The sequence below is a fragment of the Balaenoptera acutorostrata genome, chromosome 11, assembly GCF_949987535.1.
Source record: "Balaenoptera acutorostrata chromosome 11, mBalAcu1.1, whole genome shotgun sequence".
Classification (NCBI taxonomy): Eukaryota; Metazoa; Chordata; class Mammalia; order Artiodactyla; family Balaenopteridae; genus Balaenoptera; species Balaenoptera acutorostrata.
In genome coordinates this window covers 40,053,064-40,069,210 of record NC_080074.1, presented here as the reverse complement: position 1 = coordinate 40,069,210, position 16,147 = coordinate 40,053,064, and the positions used below count along the sequence as shown (strand labels likewise).

Sequence of the window (16,147 nt, the reverse complement as noted above, 5' to 3'; positions counted from 1 at the left end):
TGATGAAGAGTGGCCCCCGCTCTCCACAACTGGAGAAAGCCCTTGCACAGAAACGAAGACCCAACACAGCCAAAAATAAATAAATAAATTAATTAATTAAAAAAAAAAAATGGGCCAAAGACCTATTAATAGCCACTTCATCAGGGAAGATATACAAATGGCAAATAAGCATATAAAAAGATGCTCCATATTATGTGTCATCAGGGAAATGCAAATTAAAACAAGGTACCACCACAGGACTTCCCTGGTGGCACAGTGGTTAAGAATCCGCCTGCCAAGGCAGGGGACATGGATTCGAGCCCTGGTCTGGGAAGATCCCACATGCCGCAGAGCAACTAAGCCCATGCACCACAACTACTGAGCCTGCACTCTAGAGCCCATGAGCCACAACCACTGAGCCCTCATGCCACAACTACTGAAGCCTGTGCGCCAGGAGCCCGTGCTCCACAACGAGAAGCCACTCCAACAAGAAGCCCGTGCACTGCAACCAAGAGCGGCCCCCGCTCACTGCAACTAGAGAAAGCCTGCTGGCAGCAAGGAAGACCCAATGCAGCCAAAAATAAATAAATAAAATAAATAAATAAATAAATAAATAAATAAATAAATAAAAAGCAGTATTTAAAAAAAAAAAAAAAAAAAGACTCCACCTGCCAATGCAGGGGACACAGGTTCTAGCCCTGGTCCAGGAAGATCCCACATGCCGCAGAGCAACTAAGCCCGTGCGCCACAACTACTGAGCCTGCACTGTAGAGCCCGCACGCCTAGAGCCTGTGCTCTGCAACAAAGAGAAGCCACAGCAATGAGAAGCCCACGCACCGCAACGAAGAGTAGCCCCCACTCGCCGCAACTAGAGAAAGGCGGCACACAGCAACGAAGACCCAACACAGCCAAAAAATAAATAAATAAATTTATTTTTAAAAAACCAAACAAACAAGGTATCACCACGTATCTATTAGAATGGCCAAAATCAGGAACAATGAAAACCCCAAATGCTGTCAAAGATATGGAGCAACAGAAACTTTCATTCATTGCTGGTGGGAATAGTACAGCCACTTTGGAAGACAGTTTGACAGTTTCTTACAAAACTAAACACACTCTTACCATATAATTCGTTGATCATGCTCCTTGGTATTTACCGAAAGGATCTGAAAACTATGTTTACACAAAAGCCTACACGTGGATGTTTATAGCATCTTTATTCATAACTGCCAAAATGTGGAAGCAACCAAGATGTCCTTTAGTAGATGAATGGATAAATAAACTGGTATATCCAGACAATGGAATAGCATTCAGAACTAAAAAGATATGAGCTATCAAGCCATGAAAAGATATGGAAGAACCTTAAATGCATACTACTAAGCAAAAGAAGCCAATATGAAAAGACTACCTACTGTATGATTGCTATTATATGATGTTCTAGAAAAGGCAAAACTATGGAGACAGTAAAAAGATCAGTGGTTGCCAGGGGTTAGGAGGAAGTCTGCATAGGTAGAGCACAGAGGATCTTCAGGGTGGTGAAACTACTCTGTACGGTACTATATCGATAGATATATGTCATTATACATTTGTCCAAACCCACAGAATGTACAACACTAAGAGTAAACCATGATGTAAACCATGGACTTTGGGTGTCCATGTAGGTTCATCAGTTCTAACAAATATACCACTCTGGCAGGGGATGCTGATGATGGGGGAAGCTATGCACGTGAGAGGGAGGAGAGATGTGGGGAATCTCTACAACTTACACTCAATTTTGCTGTGACCCTAAAACTGCTCTTAAAGTCTATTAAAAAACAAAACTGTCAAATCTGTTTCTGGAGCCAAAATAAAATTAAATAGGCAAAACATTTTACCATTATCATGCCTATCTTATATGTTACTATTATAAATTTTTTCTTGAACAAAAAATTCCAGTCAGTAACAGTGAAAATTCTTCATAGAAAAATCAGTGGGTTACAAAATGCTAAAAATGTCTCTCATACAGTTTCATTCTAAAAAATTCCATGACATTAAAAAAAAAAAAAAAAAGAGGTTTCCTGAGACACAAGTATTGCAAAGGGAGTAATTTACAAAATATCAAAATAACAGCAGTTACTGTAACTGACTCTTTCTTATGCCCACACAAATTTTTTGGCAGATATTTTCTAGTATTTGTTATCCTCAACTATTCACTGGAATAGATAACAATATTACCAACTGCAGTTCACAATAAAAAAGAGCTATCATAAGTTTAACTCCAATTTTAAGTCAACTTCAAGATTTTGTGATTTTAGAGCAGGAATCTAGGAGAAAATACAATTTATAAATGAAATCATTTACTCAGATTTGACACATTTGCCATATTCTCAATAAAGTCTTAATTCTGCATAGCAAGCAATGAGCTAATTGTTGAGGATATTAAGATAAGTGGAGTCTCAAGGAAAGCTAAGCTTAAAAAAGGAAAACATTACATTCTAATAATGATTTCAGAAACATGTATAGCTTGAAGTTGTTTTGCATTCACCCTTTTAACCTTGAATTCAACAAAACAAAAATTTGAGGAATGTAATTAAAGTTCCTTGTCTCTAATCAACTTACCATCTAAATATTCCACCAATCTCAAGATTGAGTCCCTTCTCTGGGAGAAGTTTGTGGATAGATTTCACTGACACAGGAAAGGTTTTAATCAACAGGCTAGAAACACAGGCCTTAAGTTCTATATACTGAAGGTGGAAGTAACTTCTCTGAATCCAAATATATTGCCATCTAGAAATGAAGCCAGGCATAAAGAAAGTCCTTAGGCTCTAGATGTTTACCCTTCTGACATTTCACTGAATCAATAAAAAAATGAATGAAAGGATTATTAGAATTCATAAAAAATGAATTCTAAGGATCTTTGGAAAGTCAAGGATAGATTTTTATTTCTTTGTGAAAACACAGGATCAGATATTTGTGGAAAACCACATAAAAAACTACAAATGTGGACTAGAAAGTAATGTGATTAATATTTTAACATAAACATATTCTAACTGACATGATCAAATAAGCAATAGGACCTTCTCAAGGTTTTATATACACCTTATGAAGTTGTACACACTTTATGAAAATATCATCATTAACCAAAATATTTTTTAGTGCTCCTCTTTTGATATTTCCATTAAAGCTTTGGCATACTCTTCTTTTTTTTTTTTTTTTTTTTGCACAAAGTGTAAAGGGTTTTTTTTAATTATGTGTAACACAGTTATTTAAGTCAATAAATTTTTAAGGAATTTCACATGTTCTGATTCTTTCCACTGCCAATCAATCACCTTACTTCCTCCAAACTCATAATCTTCAAGATAAAGTAGCCCTTTCAAAAAGAAGTTATCGTGTGAGTCAGCCCTGTAATCTTTGGGATCCAATTTCCTCAAGCGATTTACTTTAGGACCATGTTTAGGGTCAGGCGATGGATCTGCCTGGTTCTGAATTTGACACCCTCTAAAAATGTATTAGGTTCAAATCATATTCACTCCTAAGCCATCACACCCTAGAACAGTACAGATCATTGGGATATGCCAATACCTAAGATAAAAAGTTTGTTAGGTTTTTCATAGTTTACTTGGCAGCTCTGTCTTGTAGTTCTTTCCCACAGATCTAACAGGTAGTTCTATGAGTAAAGGAAACCACACAGTTAATCTATGAGGCGTTGGCATACTCTTCTGAACAACTGTTCATTTGATAAACATTGATTCAACACCTCATTTATGCTGTAACTCCTTATTGGTAACAAATGTTTGTCATCTGAGGGTAGATAATGATGCTTTGAAAAAAAATCATCCCAGGTCATCTGGGGAAACTTAGGTGATTAGGTTAATTAATACCATTATTATCTGATTTTAAAAAAATGAAATCTTAGAACCTTAAATGCATGTTGCTAAAATCAAAGAAGCCAGTCTGAAAAGACTGCATAGGAGAATTCCAACTCTATGACATTTGGGAAAGGCAAAACTATAGAGACAGTGGAAAGATCAGTGGTTGCCAGGGGAAGGGGAGGAGGTATGAATAGGTGAAGCATAAGGGATTTTTTAGGGCAGTGAAACTATTCCCTATGATAGTGTAACGGTAGATACGTGACATTATGCATTCAACAAAATTTTTTTAAAACTGTACAACACAGAATGAACCCTAATGTAAACTACAGATTTTATTTAATATTGGTTCATAAATACTGGTTCATCAATTGTAACAAATGTACCACACCAATGCAAGATGTTAATAATGGGGGAATAGGGAGTAGGGGAGTATATGAGAACTCTCTACTTTCTACTCAATTTCTCTACAAACTAAAGCAACTCTAACAAAGTCTTTTACAGGCATACCTCGTTTTATTGTGCTTTGCTTTATCTCACTTTGCAGACACTGCATTTTTTATAAACCTGCGTTGAGCAAGTCTTTCAGAAACATTTTTGCCAATAGCATTTACTCACTTCCTGTCTGAGTCAGATTTTGGTAATTTTCGCAATAGTTCAAACTTTTTCATTATTTTATTTGTTATGGTAATCTGTGATCAATGATCTTTAACGTCACTACTGCAATTGTTTTGGGGTGGCACAAACTGCAACCATATAAGACAGCCTAGGGCTTCCCTGGTGGCGCAGTGGTTGAGAATCTGCCTGCCAATGCAGGGGACACGGGTTCGAGCCCTGGTCTGGGAAGATCCCACATGCCACGGAGCAACTAGGCCCGTGAGCCACAATTACTGAGCCTGCGCGTCTGGAGCCTGTGCTCCGCAACAAGAGAGGCCGCGATAATGAGAGGCCCGCGCACCGCGATGAAGAGTGGGCCCCGCTCGCCGCAACTAGAGAAAGCCCTCGCACAGAAACGAAGACCCAACACAGTCATAAATAAATAAAATAAATAATTAAAAAAAAAAAAAAAAAAGACAGCCAACTTAATTGATAAATGCTATGCGTTTTGACTGCTCCACTGACCGGCTATTCCCCCATCTCTCTCCCTCTCCTCAGGCCTACCTATTCCCTAAGACACAATAATATTGAAATTAGGCCAATTTATTACCCTACAATGGTTTCTAAGTGTTTAAGCAAAAGGAAGAGTCCCAAATCTCTCACTTTAAATCAAAACCTAGAAAGGATTAAGCTTAGTGAGGAAGGCATGTTGAAAGCCAAGACAGGCTCGAAGCTAGCCTTCTTGCACTAAACAGTTAGCCAAGTTGTGAATGCAAAGGAAAAGTTCTTGAAAGAAATTGAAAGTGCTACTCCACTGAACTCAATGATAAGAAGCAAAATAGCCCTATTGCTAATATGGAGAGAGTTTTAGTGGTCTGGACAGAAGATCAAACCAGGCCACAATATTCCATTAATCCAAACCCTAATTCAGAAAAAGGCCCTAACTCTCTTCAATTCTGTGAAGGCTGAGAGAGGTGAGGAAGCTGCAGAAGAAAAGTTTAAAGCTAGCACGGTTGGCTCATGAAGTTTAAGGAAAGAAGCCATCTCCGTAACATAAAAGTACAAGGTGAAGCAGCAAGTGCTAATGTAGAAGCTGCAGCAAGTTATCCAGAAGATCTAGCTAAGATCATTAACGAAGGTGGCTACACTAAAAAAACAGATTTTCAATGTACTGATAGAAAAAAATAGCATTATATTGGAAGAAGGTGCCACCAAGGACTTGCACAACCACAAAGGAGAGAGTCAATGCCTGGCTTCAAAGGACAGCCTGACCCTCTTGTCAGTTAGGAGCTAATGCAGATGGTGATTTGAAGTTGAAACCAATGCTCGCTTACCATTCTGAAAATCCTGGGGCCCTTGTGCTCTATAAAAAGAATAACAAAGCCTGGATGACAGCACATCTGTTTACAACATAGCTGGCCCACTGTTGAGACCCACTGCTCAGAAAAGAAGATTCCTTTCAAAATATGACTGCTCACTGACAATGCACCTGGTCACCCAAGAGCTCTGATGGAGATGTACAATGAGATTCATGTTGTTTCCTTGCCTGCCAATACAACATTCATTCTGCAATCCATGGATCAAGGAGTAATTTCAACTTTCAAGTCTTATTATTTAAGAAATACACTGTGTAAGGCTATAGCTGCCATAGACACTGATTTCTCTGATGGGTTTGGGCAAAGTAAATTCAAAATCTTCTGGAAAGGAGTCACCATTATAGATGCCATTAAGAACATTCATGATTCATGGGAAGAGGTCAAAATATCATCATTAACAGGAGTTTGGAAGAAGGTGATCTCAACCCCTATGGAAGATTTCAGTGGAGGAAGTAACTGCAGAGGCGGTGTAAATAGCAAGAGAACTAGAATTAGAAGTGGAATCTGAAGATGTGACTGAGATGTTGCAAATTCATGATAAAACTTGAGCAGATGAGGAGTTGCTTCTTATGGCTGAGAAAAGAAGGTGGTTTCTTGAGATGGAATCTGCTCCTGCTGAAAGATTGTTGAAATGACAACAAAGGATTTAGAATATTATATAAACTTAGTTGATAAAGCAGTGGCAGGGTTTGAGAGGATTGACTCCAATTCTGAAAGAAATTCTACTGTGGGTAAAATGCTATCAAACAGCTTTGCATGTTACAGAGCAATCACTGGTGAAAGGAAGAGTTACCTGATGCAGCAAACTTCATTGTCTTATTTTAGGAATTGCCACTGCCACCCCAGCCTTCAGCAACCAGCACCCTGGTCAGTCAGCAGGCATCCGGCAAGACCCTCTACCAGCAAAAAATCATGACTTGCTGGAAGCTCAGATGGTTAGCATTTTTTAGCAATTAAGTATTCTTTAATTAAGGTATGTACATTTTTTTAGATATAACGCTAAGAGATGACAGTATAGTGCAAACATAACTTTTATACACACTAGAAAACCAAAAAATGCATGTGACTTGCTTCATTGCAATGTTCACTTTATTATAGTGATCTAGAACAAAATCCACAACATCTATGAGGTATGCCTGTAAATTAAAAAGAAATATTACTATGAACAAATTTGAGTGCTTCAAATCATCTACAGAGTAGAGCTTTGAAGGTAGCATCAAAGCAAACTACCAGTTGTAATACCTGAATCCCTCTACTCTACTCTAAATATACTTCAAAGCTGAGGTATATTTCCTAATATAAACCCTCTATCCCAGGAATTCCCTGGCGGTCCAGTGGTTAGGACTCGGTGCTCTCACTGCCACGGGCCTGGGTTCTATCCCTGGTTGGGGAAATAAGATACCACAAGCTGCGGTGCAGCCAAAAAATAAATAAATAAATAAACCCTGTATCTCAATCAGGTTGCTAACTCCCACCTTTGTACCACTGCCCACTCTGCTCTCTCTCAGTCTGAAATATGATTCTCCTCTTCACCTGCCCATTTCTTATCAGTCCTTCAAGATCAGCTCAAATCTCACACTCCCTCCTTGAAACTTCCTGGACTATTCAGTCCTCTACAGAACTCTCACTTCTCTGTACTAAGAGTATGGCATAATTTAACACTTTATTACACATTTTTAAAAAATGTTTCAAAAGTATCTTATATAATCTTATTTCTCCAAATTAGATTTTAAATTGCTCAAGGAAAAGAACATGAATTAGAGTTTGTCCAAATCCTGGCAATGCTGGTAACAACATAGAGCAACTCAGATGCCCAAAAGGCCTAATTCAGTGTCTAATATGCAATATATACTAAGAAGGTAGCAGATGTGTGGTAGCTTTACTGGAACATCTAAATTATTAAATATTCTGTAGCCATTAAGAATAACAACACAGCTATATATATATTCACTGACATATAAAGATGATCATAAGATACTAAGAGCAAAAAGGTTATAATATTTGTAGAATGACTAAATTTCTGGACTTATATACTTATTTTAGGTGTATGCCCAAAAATATCCTCAAAACTTGTACACTAAAACTATAAAGTAATAGTTATCATTGGATAGTGGGAATTACATTTATGAAATCAAAAAATTAACATCTCCGCTTTCAAAAAAAGTTTAAAAGGAAACAATATTCATGATATAATGTCAAGCTTAAAGATAGGTTATAGGGGCTTCCCTGGTGGCACAGTGGTTAAGAATCCACCTGCCAGTGCAGGGGACACTCCCTGGTGTCCTGGTCCGGGAAGATCCCACATGTCGCAGAGCAACTAAGGCCACAACTACTGAGCCCGCGCTCTAGAGCCCGTGAGCCACAACTAGTGAAGCCCATGCGCCTAGAGCCCGTGCTCTGCAACAAAAGAGGCCACTGCAATGAGAAGCTCGCACACTGCAACGAAAGGTAGCCTCCGCTCGCCACAACTAGAGAAAGCCCGTGAGCAGCAACGAAGACCCAACGCAGCCAAAAAAAGTAAATAAATAAAATTTTTAAAAATAAAAAATAAAGATAGGTTATAAAAATGTACATAGAATATAATCCCAATTAATAAAAATGAAAGAATGTATGTCAAATCGATAGCAGTAATCTATAGCTGATGTTTGCACAATCCTGTTTTGGCTGTTTAATTTCAAATTTTCTGCAATGAGAAGGCACTGCCTTTAAATCATCAAAAATAAACACTATTCCTAATACGTGATTTGGAGAAGCACTTAACTTCCTCTAAGTAAGAGAGGGCAGAAGGAAGGGGGAGACAGGGAGGGAGGAAGGGAACATCTGTAGAAGCTGAATAAAAGCAGGAAAAGAGTCAAAGGCGATGCCCATCCTTTAGCACCTGTATTCCAAGCATCTGTATTCCAAGATGAACTAAAAGAATCTGGGAATGGAATTAACACCTGTTTTTATATCAAATACAGGGAAAAGTCTAAACCCAGGGACAATATTAAGCTATAAACCTCTCCCTGATTACACTCAGAATAGAATCTGACAATTTAATATCACCAGCGCCCCCATCTCTACTCCAACCCGCTCCCCCAAGAAGTCACCCCCAAATCTTCAGTACAGAACTATTTTTGGTATAACTTTGCTTAGGGCCTATCCTCTCATTTCTTTTTAACCCCATGTGAAAATCTGGATTTATTTATTCTATTATATGCATATTATTTTTATAGGATTTTATATTGTTTACCATTCTTGAATAGGTACCTGTCTCTGAACAAGAAAATTCCCTTAATGACTTCAAATTAGGCAGGCAAAACTTATTCCATTCTGGAAGCTGTCAGAGTTATTGTATAAATAGGTATGGACAAAGGAAGGAAATGCTTAGCCAATAATACTAACAAAGAACAGCAGAATAAAGTCTGAATTCCCTGGCATGACATTCAGATGCATCACAATTGGTCCATATCATTCCTATTTAGCTGTTCTCCATTCACTCCCAATCATGAATTCTCTGTGTATCAGTTTCCTCTGTAAGAACACATCCTTCCCTCTTTCCAACAATGATAACCAACGTGTGAGCACTGGCACCTAAACAAATGTGGAGCCCAAGTTTGCCAGTATAGCTTTGGGCAAGTCACAACTTCTCTGAGGCTCAACTTCCTCATCTTGTAAAATGAGAAATATAAAAAAACCTACCTTGTAAGTTAATGTGAAGATCAGAAATAATGCACAGAAAGTTCCCAGCACAGTGTTGTGCACACAGTAGGCATGCAATGTAATGCTATTATCTCTTGGTTCTGTGCCTTCCCTTATCTAGAATGTTACTGTGTACCCCTCTACACTTGGGAAGTCCTCATCAGTCAAGTCTCAGGGCTTAATACCACTTGATCAAATATAAAGCTCTCCTTGACTCCCTCATGTAACTGCTGGCTCCCTCTTCTGAGATAGTTCAGTACTCTGTTCTTTTCTACATTGCAGTTTTTATAACATCAAATTATAATTATTTGTTATCTGTTATGGACTGAATATTTGTTTCCCCAAAATTCCTATGTTGATAATTCAAAAACAGTCATGTACGACAATGTTCCTTGCAGCTCTATTTACAAAAGCCAGGACATGGAAGCAACCTAAGTGTCCATCAACAGATGAATGGATAAAGAAGATGTGGCACATATATACAATGGAATATTACTCAGCCGTAAAAAGAAACGAAACTGAGTTATTTGTAGTGAGGTGGATGGACCTAGAGTCATCATACAGAGTGAAGTAAGTCAGAAAGAGAAAAACAAATACCGTATGCTAACACATATATATGGAATCTAAAAAAAAAAAGAAAAAAAAGGTCATGAAGAATCTAGGGGCAGGACGGAAATAAAGACGCAGACCTTCTAGAGAATGGACTTGAGGACACGGGGAGGGGGAAGGGTAAGCTGGGACGAAGTGAGAGAGTGGCATGGACATATATACACTACCAAGTGTAGAACTGATAGCTAGTGGGAAGCAGCCACGTAACACAGGGAGATCAGCTCGGTGCTTTGTGACCACCTGGAGGGGTGGGATAGGGAGGGTGGGAGGGAGATGCAAGAGGGAGGGGATACGGGGATATATGTATATGTATAGCTGATTCACTTTGTTATAAAGCAGAAACTAACACATCACTGTAAAGCAATTATACTCCAATAAAGATGTTAAAAAAAAAAAAGGCTAAAAAAAAGAGAAAATTCCTATGTTGAGATCATAAACCGCAATGTGATAATATTAGAAGATGGGGTCTTTGGGCTGAGTTAGGTCACGAAGGTGGAGTCCTCATGAATGGGATTAGTGCTCTGATAAAAGAGACCCCAGAGATCTCTCTCAACCCCTTCCACCATGTGAGGACAGAGTGATCCAGGAAGCAGGCTCTCACCAAACACAGATTCTGCTGCTGTCTTGATCTTGGGAGTCCAAGATCACAGCCTCGAGAATTGTGAGAAATAAATTTCTGTTGTTTATATACCACCCAGTTTATGAGATTCTGTTATAACTGCCTAAACTAAGACATTATTTTTTTCCTTAAGAGAAAACCTTAAGTTCCTTAAAGACGGGTGATAATGTAACTCACTGTATCACTGAGCACTGGGCCTGGGGCACAGAGAAGGCACTCAAATGTTTTTGAGTAAACCAACTAAAAAAGAATCTACCAAAGTGCTGTAGCACCCAAGGGAGAGGAGTGACAAGGGCAAATGCTAAAGAAGGTCAGGGAGGGTGAAAATAGAAAAGAAGCTGTCACATTTGGCAATTATGAGGCCATAAGCAAACTTGGCAAGATCAATTTTAATAAAGTAGTGGGACTGAGCAGTGAAATGGGAGTTAGCAGGTGAAAACAATGCCTTTAAGTTGAGCAATTAAGGAAAGAAAAGTAAGTTGAAGGTGAAGCAGAATTAAGGGAACATTCCTTCATGGCAAGATGAACCAACAGAGAAAGGCTGAGTATTTAAGAAGGAATAAAATAAGCGAGATTCCAGATCGTAATCAGGGTAGAGTTAGCCCGGCGGGGGCGTCGGGGGGAAGAGGCAGGACTGCAACACTCAGCTAGAGGGAAGAAGGCTGAGGCCGAAATACAACTTAAATTTTGAGATAAAAGTAGTCTGAGAAAACAAAGTTAACACTTTTTTATAATGGACTAGATGATCTCTAAAGACTTTTCCTGTTCAAAACACCCAGTTATGTAATTTTCTAATACCAAAGAAAAACCCTCTAAAATCCATCCACTGCTTTCCTTTTCTACCACCACTGCCCTAGCAATCAGTATTAGTATATGGTTAAATGCATATTCTCAGCTCTAGTCGCTGCCTGCTCCCTAGATCTTTTGTTACCTCACTACTTGGATTGATCTTCCCATGCCACTGTTTTATATATTTTGGATGTATGGATGTGGGTATGAATACAGATATAGATATACATAGATATGTATGTATGTAAGGGCATATACATATACACTCTAGCATTTGTTTAGAAAACTGTATTCGTTCCAAAGCAACTAATATGTTAGGGAGCAAGTTGAGCATAACAGAAATTTCACATTTGCTTCTGTGCAACTGCAAGAAACACTAGGTGAGCGGAGAAAACACTACCCAGCCACACAGAAACGCACAAAATACACACACCACAAAGTTCTGCCAGGTAGCTCAGTTCACTCACTGTATGTGTTATGAGCTACACCCATCCATGTCTGGTGTTAAACTTTCAATCCAATTTCAGATAGCCCTTCTTCCACCACTTCACAAGTTGCAACCCTTTTTTAAAATTTATTTATTATTTATTTATTTATTTTTGGCTGTGTTGGGTCTTCGTTGCTGCGCGCGGACTTTCTCTAGTTGCGGCAAGCGGGGGCTACTCTTCGTTGTGGTGCATGGGCTTCTCATTGCGGTGGCTTCTCTTGTTGCGGAGCACAGGCTCTAGGCGCGTGGGCTTCACTAGTTGTGACTCGCGGGCTCTAGAGCGCAGGCTCAGTAGTTATGGCGCACGGGCTTAGGTGCTCCGCGGCACGTGGGATCTTCCTGGACCAGGGATTGAACCTGTATCCTCCGCATTGGCAGGCAGATTCTTATCCACTGCACCACCAGGGAAGCCCGTTGCAACCCTTTTGACACCCACTTCTGTAAGCAAACCTCAGGCCTTTTATAAGGTAAAGTGTCATATTTATTGCAGTACATTTATATTTCTTAACCATTTAACATGTATAAAATTGTGCTAGTCTTTATTAGGTTTCTGTCTTTTCACATGTCACTGACAAAGTTTTTGAGTGTTATGCCCCTAAACTCCATTTTTCCATACATCCTGTGGTTTTTAATCATGTGACTTTTGAATACCATGTTGAGTTTCATGAACTTGTATGTTGAGTTACAGCTTACAGAGACTTATAATTACTGCAGCTCTAATCACAAATTTCCCGCCAAAATCAAAGGCAACAGAGGAGGTAAAAAAAAAAAAAAAAAAATCTCTGGGCATCCTTCACAATTATCTGAAGGTCCCAGTATCTACAAGATGCTTTGAATGACTCGAACACATTTCTTGAATGGTTCAGGAAACACAATATATGAAAAGGAATAAATAGCTGTTTAGCAGTAGGGCCAATAAAGCAATGTTGAAATATTTTAACATCAAAAAACCCAAACATATCCATCCCTAAAGACAAAGTATACTGGCAGTTGTCAGGGGCTGGAGAGAAGGTAGAATGGAGAGTTATTGTTTAATAGGTATATAGTTTCAGTTTTACAAGATGAAAAGAGTTATGGGGATGGTAGTGGTGATTTCTGCACAACAATGTGAATGTGTTTAATACCACTGAGTGTACACTTAAAAATGGTTAAGGGCTTCCCTGGTGGCGCAGTGGTTGAGAGTCTGCCTGCCAATGCAGGGGACATGGGTCCGAGCCCTGGTCTGGGAAGATCCCATATGCCGCGGAGCAACTGGGCCCGTGAGCCACAATTGCTGAGCCTGCGCGTCTGGAGCCTGTGCTCCACAACAAGAGAGGCCGCGATGGTGAGAGGCCCGCGCACCGCGATGAAGAGTGGCCCCCGCCTGCCGCAACTGGAGAGGGCCCTCTCACAGAAACGAAGACCCAACACAGCCATAAATAATTAATTAATTAATTAATTAATTTTTTAAAAAATGGTTAAGATCTTATGTATGGGTATTTTACCATGATTAAAAAAAAATCCATCCCCCCTATTTTTGAAAAATAACACCATAAAAATATTCATAATGAATGACTAAATATACACACAAATCTGTATAGTGTGGTTGCATTTTTTATGTAGATAGAAAAAGGACTAGAAACAAATATTAATATGTATAAGAGGTGATAGGTTTCTCTATCTTTTTTTGTATTTACACGAGGGAACTACAATGAATACATTACTGTTTTAACACATTATTTTTATCAGCAGAAAAAAAATAATTTAAGATACAAATTTGATTTCGATCAACTTTTGCTTGCATTACAGAATATCAAGAGGTCTTGTCAAGAATTTGAGACCTAAAGTAACTTCTTTGACTATTTCAGCTAAAATACTTCCTATTCATATTCCTCAGGTACCATCTTCTGAATATTCATTTTGTTCTTCATAACTCAGATTTCCATTCTTTTTAAATATTACTAAAAATATTCTGCAAGGAATTCCAAAAGTAATAGAAAATCATTTCATACTTTATATAATCTGAAAAATTCTCAAATACGATTAAGTAGTTCATTTACATGCCCATAGATAAGCTGAATATTAAAAGGTATCTTTTAAAGTTAATTTTATTACAAAACATGTTTTCATCACGTTTTTCAAACTGTATTTTATTTTTATTTATTATTCAATTAGTCTCTTAACAGTTCATAAAAAGAGCCTGCAAACAAAATTTTAGCTGTCACAGAATTGTAATCTACAACATAAATTCTCTCCTATCTGTTCATTTCAGCAAAACTCTAATAAAATACTCACTTTCAGAACACAACAGCCCTTTTTCTTTAAATTCAACTTATAAAGCAAATGAAACTATTATTGAAAATGACATTGTAACCCATAAAAATTTGGTGAAGGAAATTTCTAAAGACTGTCACAGAATAAATGTGTATTAGCCAATTCACACGCTAAATTTTGAACTCACTGGAGCTGTTTTTGCCCTTTAAGTATATAATTTTGCTGCTTTTAGAAATTAAATATTGTTATAATTTTATTCAGACATGGTGCCTGGCATATTTTTATGTAACCCAAGGAGAATGTAATAAATGGCTGAGGCTCAATTCTAACACCAGTATGTACACAGCTATAAACAAAACTGCATAAGACTTCGGCTTCCCTGGTGGCACAGCGGTTGGGAGTCCGCCTGCCAATGCGGGGGACACGGGTTTGAGCCCTGGTCTGGGAGGATCCCACATGCCGCGGAGCAGCTGGGCCCGTGCACCACGGCTGCTGGGCCTGCGCTCTGGAGCCTGCAAGCCACAACTACCGAGCATGTGTGCCACAACTACTGGAGCCCGTGCTCCACAACAGGGGAGGCCACCGCAGTGAGAGGCCCGCGCACCGCAGCAGAGTGGCCCCCATTCGCCGCAACTGGAGAGAGCCCGCGCGCAGCAACGGAGACCCAACTCAGCCAAAAATAAATAAATAAATATTTTTTTTTAAAAAAATGGATAGGACTTACACCAAAAGTTGCCTCAGCAATAAGCAAATATGTTAAGAATCAACTGACTAGCTAAGGACACCGAAAGGTCTAATATGTGAGAGTAGTAAACAAAAGGAAAAAAGTCTTCACTTGAGACTATTTTGACAAGATGGACAAAACCTGTTTTAAGAGTTTGAACTAATTATTAAACATATTTACAAACATACACTTTCCCTTAAAGAATATAAAAAAGAAAACTGAGTAAATGTACAGTTCAAATTACACATGAAGTATTAGAGGTTTTTTCTGTAGGCTAGGCTTCTGCAAGAAGCAAGGCAGACAGCATTTTGTACTAAATATATGACATTACATAAATATTTAAGATACTCTGAATTTCCAAGTACCTCAAGTTGTCTCTGTTAAAATATCTATAAAGTTCTTAATTAAAAGGGAAAAATAAGAATGTTTAACATCCCGGTAAGAAATTTCCACTAGACATCAACAACCAGCTTTCAATGTAACCTATACAATAACTGTAACTTATCATTTGGTCATTCTTAGAACATTTTCAGAAATGTTATCTCACAGGATTATTATATGAATTAAATAAAATAATCAGTATCAATTTCATTTCACAGATCAGTAAACCAGTACAGAGCATTTAAGTCAGTTCTTCTCAAACTTTAGTATGTACAAGAATCACTCAAGAACACGTTTAAATGATGTCTTAAGTAACTCCTTCCCACCCGCAGACTGAGGTGGATCCCAGAAATCTGCATTTTAAATAAATAACACAGGTGATATTGGTACAGGTGGTTCCCCCCACCCCAACCCAGCCACATCTTCTAGGACCCTGATTTAAGTAATGTATGACTAAAGCCATTAATGGCATAAAACTCCATTTTTACTCTGAATCAAAGTTCCCAAACATTTAGATGGTAGAGCTTTACAGATCTCCATGAAAGATATGTAAAATTTTAAACAAGTTGAAAATATTACATTCAATTAAATTAAGTACCTCTTATACTAAATTCCAGTAAAAACAAGTGGTCGTAGATGTCTAAGTTTTAAGAAACTTAAAACTGAAGAGATTCTACCATTTCATTTCTCTGTGAAATGCAGGAAAAGCTGATATTAAATTATATTAACTTAATAGCTTCTCGTGGTTTGAATACTGTTGCACTTTACTGAGTAGCGAGCTAAAACTTAGGTACCACACATTCT

The 16,147-nt window shown here is 38.3% G+C and overlaps 1 protein-coding gene and 1 non-coding gene across 4 annotated transcripts in view; both read right to left on the bottom strand.

Moving 5' to 3' along the window:
• Positions 1-16,147, bottom strand: part of PAWR (pro-apoptotic WT1 regulator) — a 105,693-nt gene that overhangs the window by 82,949 nt on the left and 6,597 nt on the right. The window lies entirely within an intron of this gene.
• LOC114235620 (small nucleolar RNA SNORA18) lies at positions 3,585-3,721 on the bottom strand. The gene has a single exon (XR_003621751.1). It is a non-coding gene; the product is annotated as a small nucleolar RNA SNORA18 (small nucleolar RNA).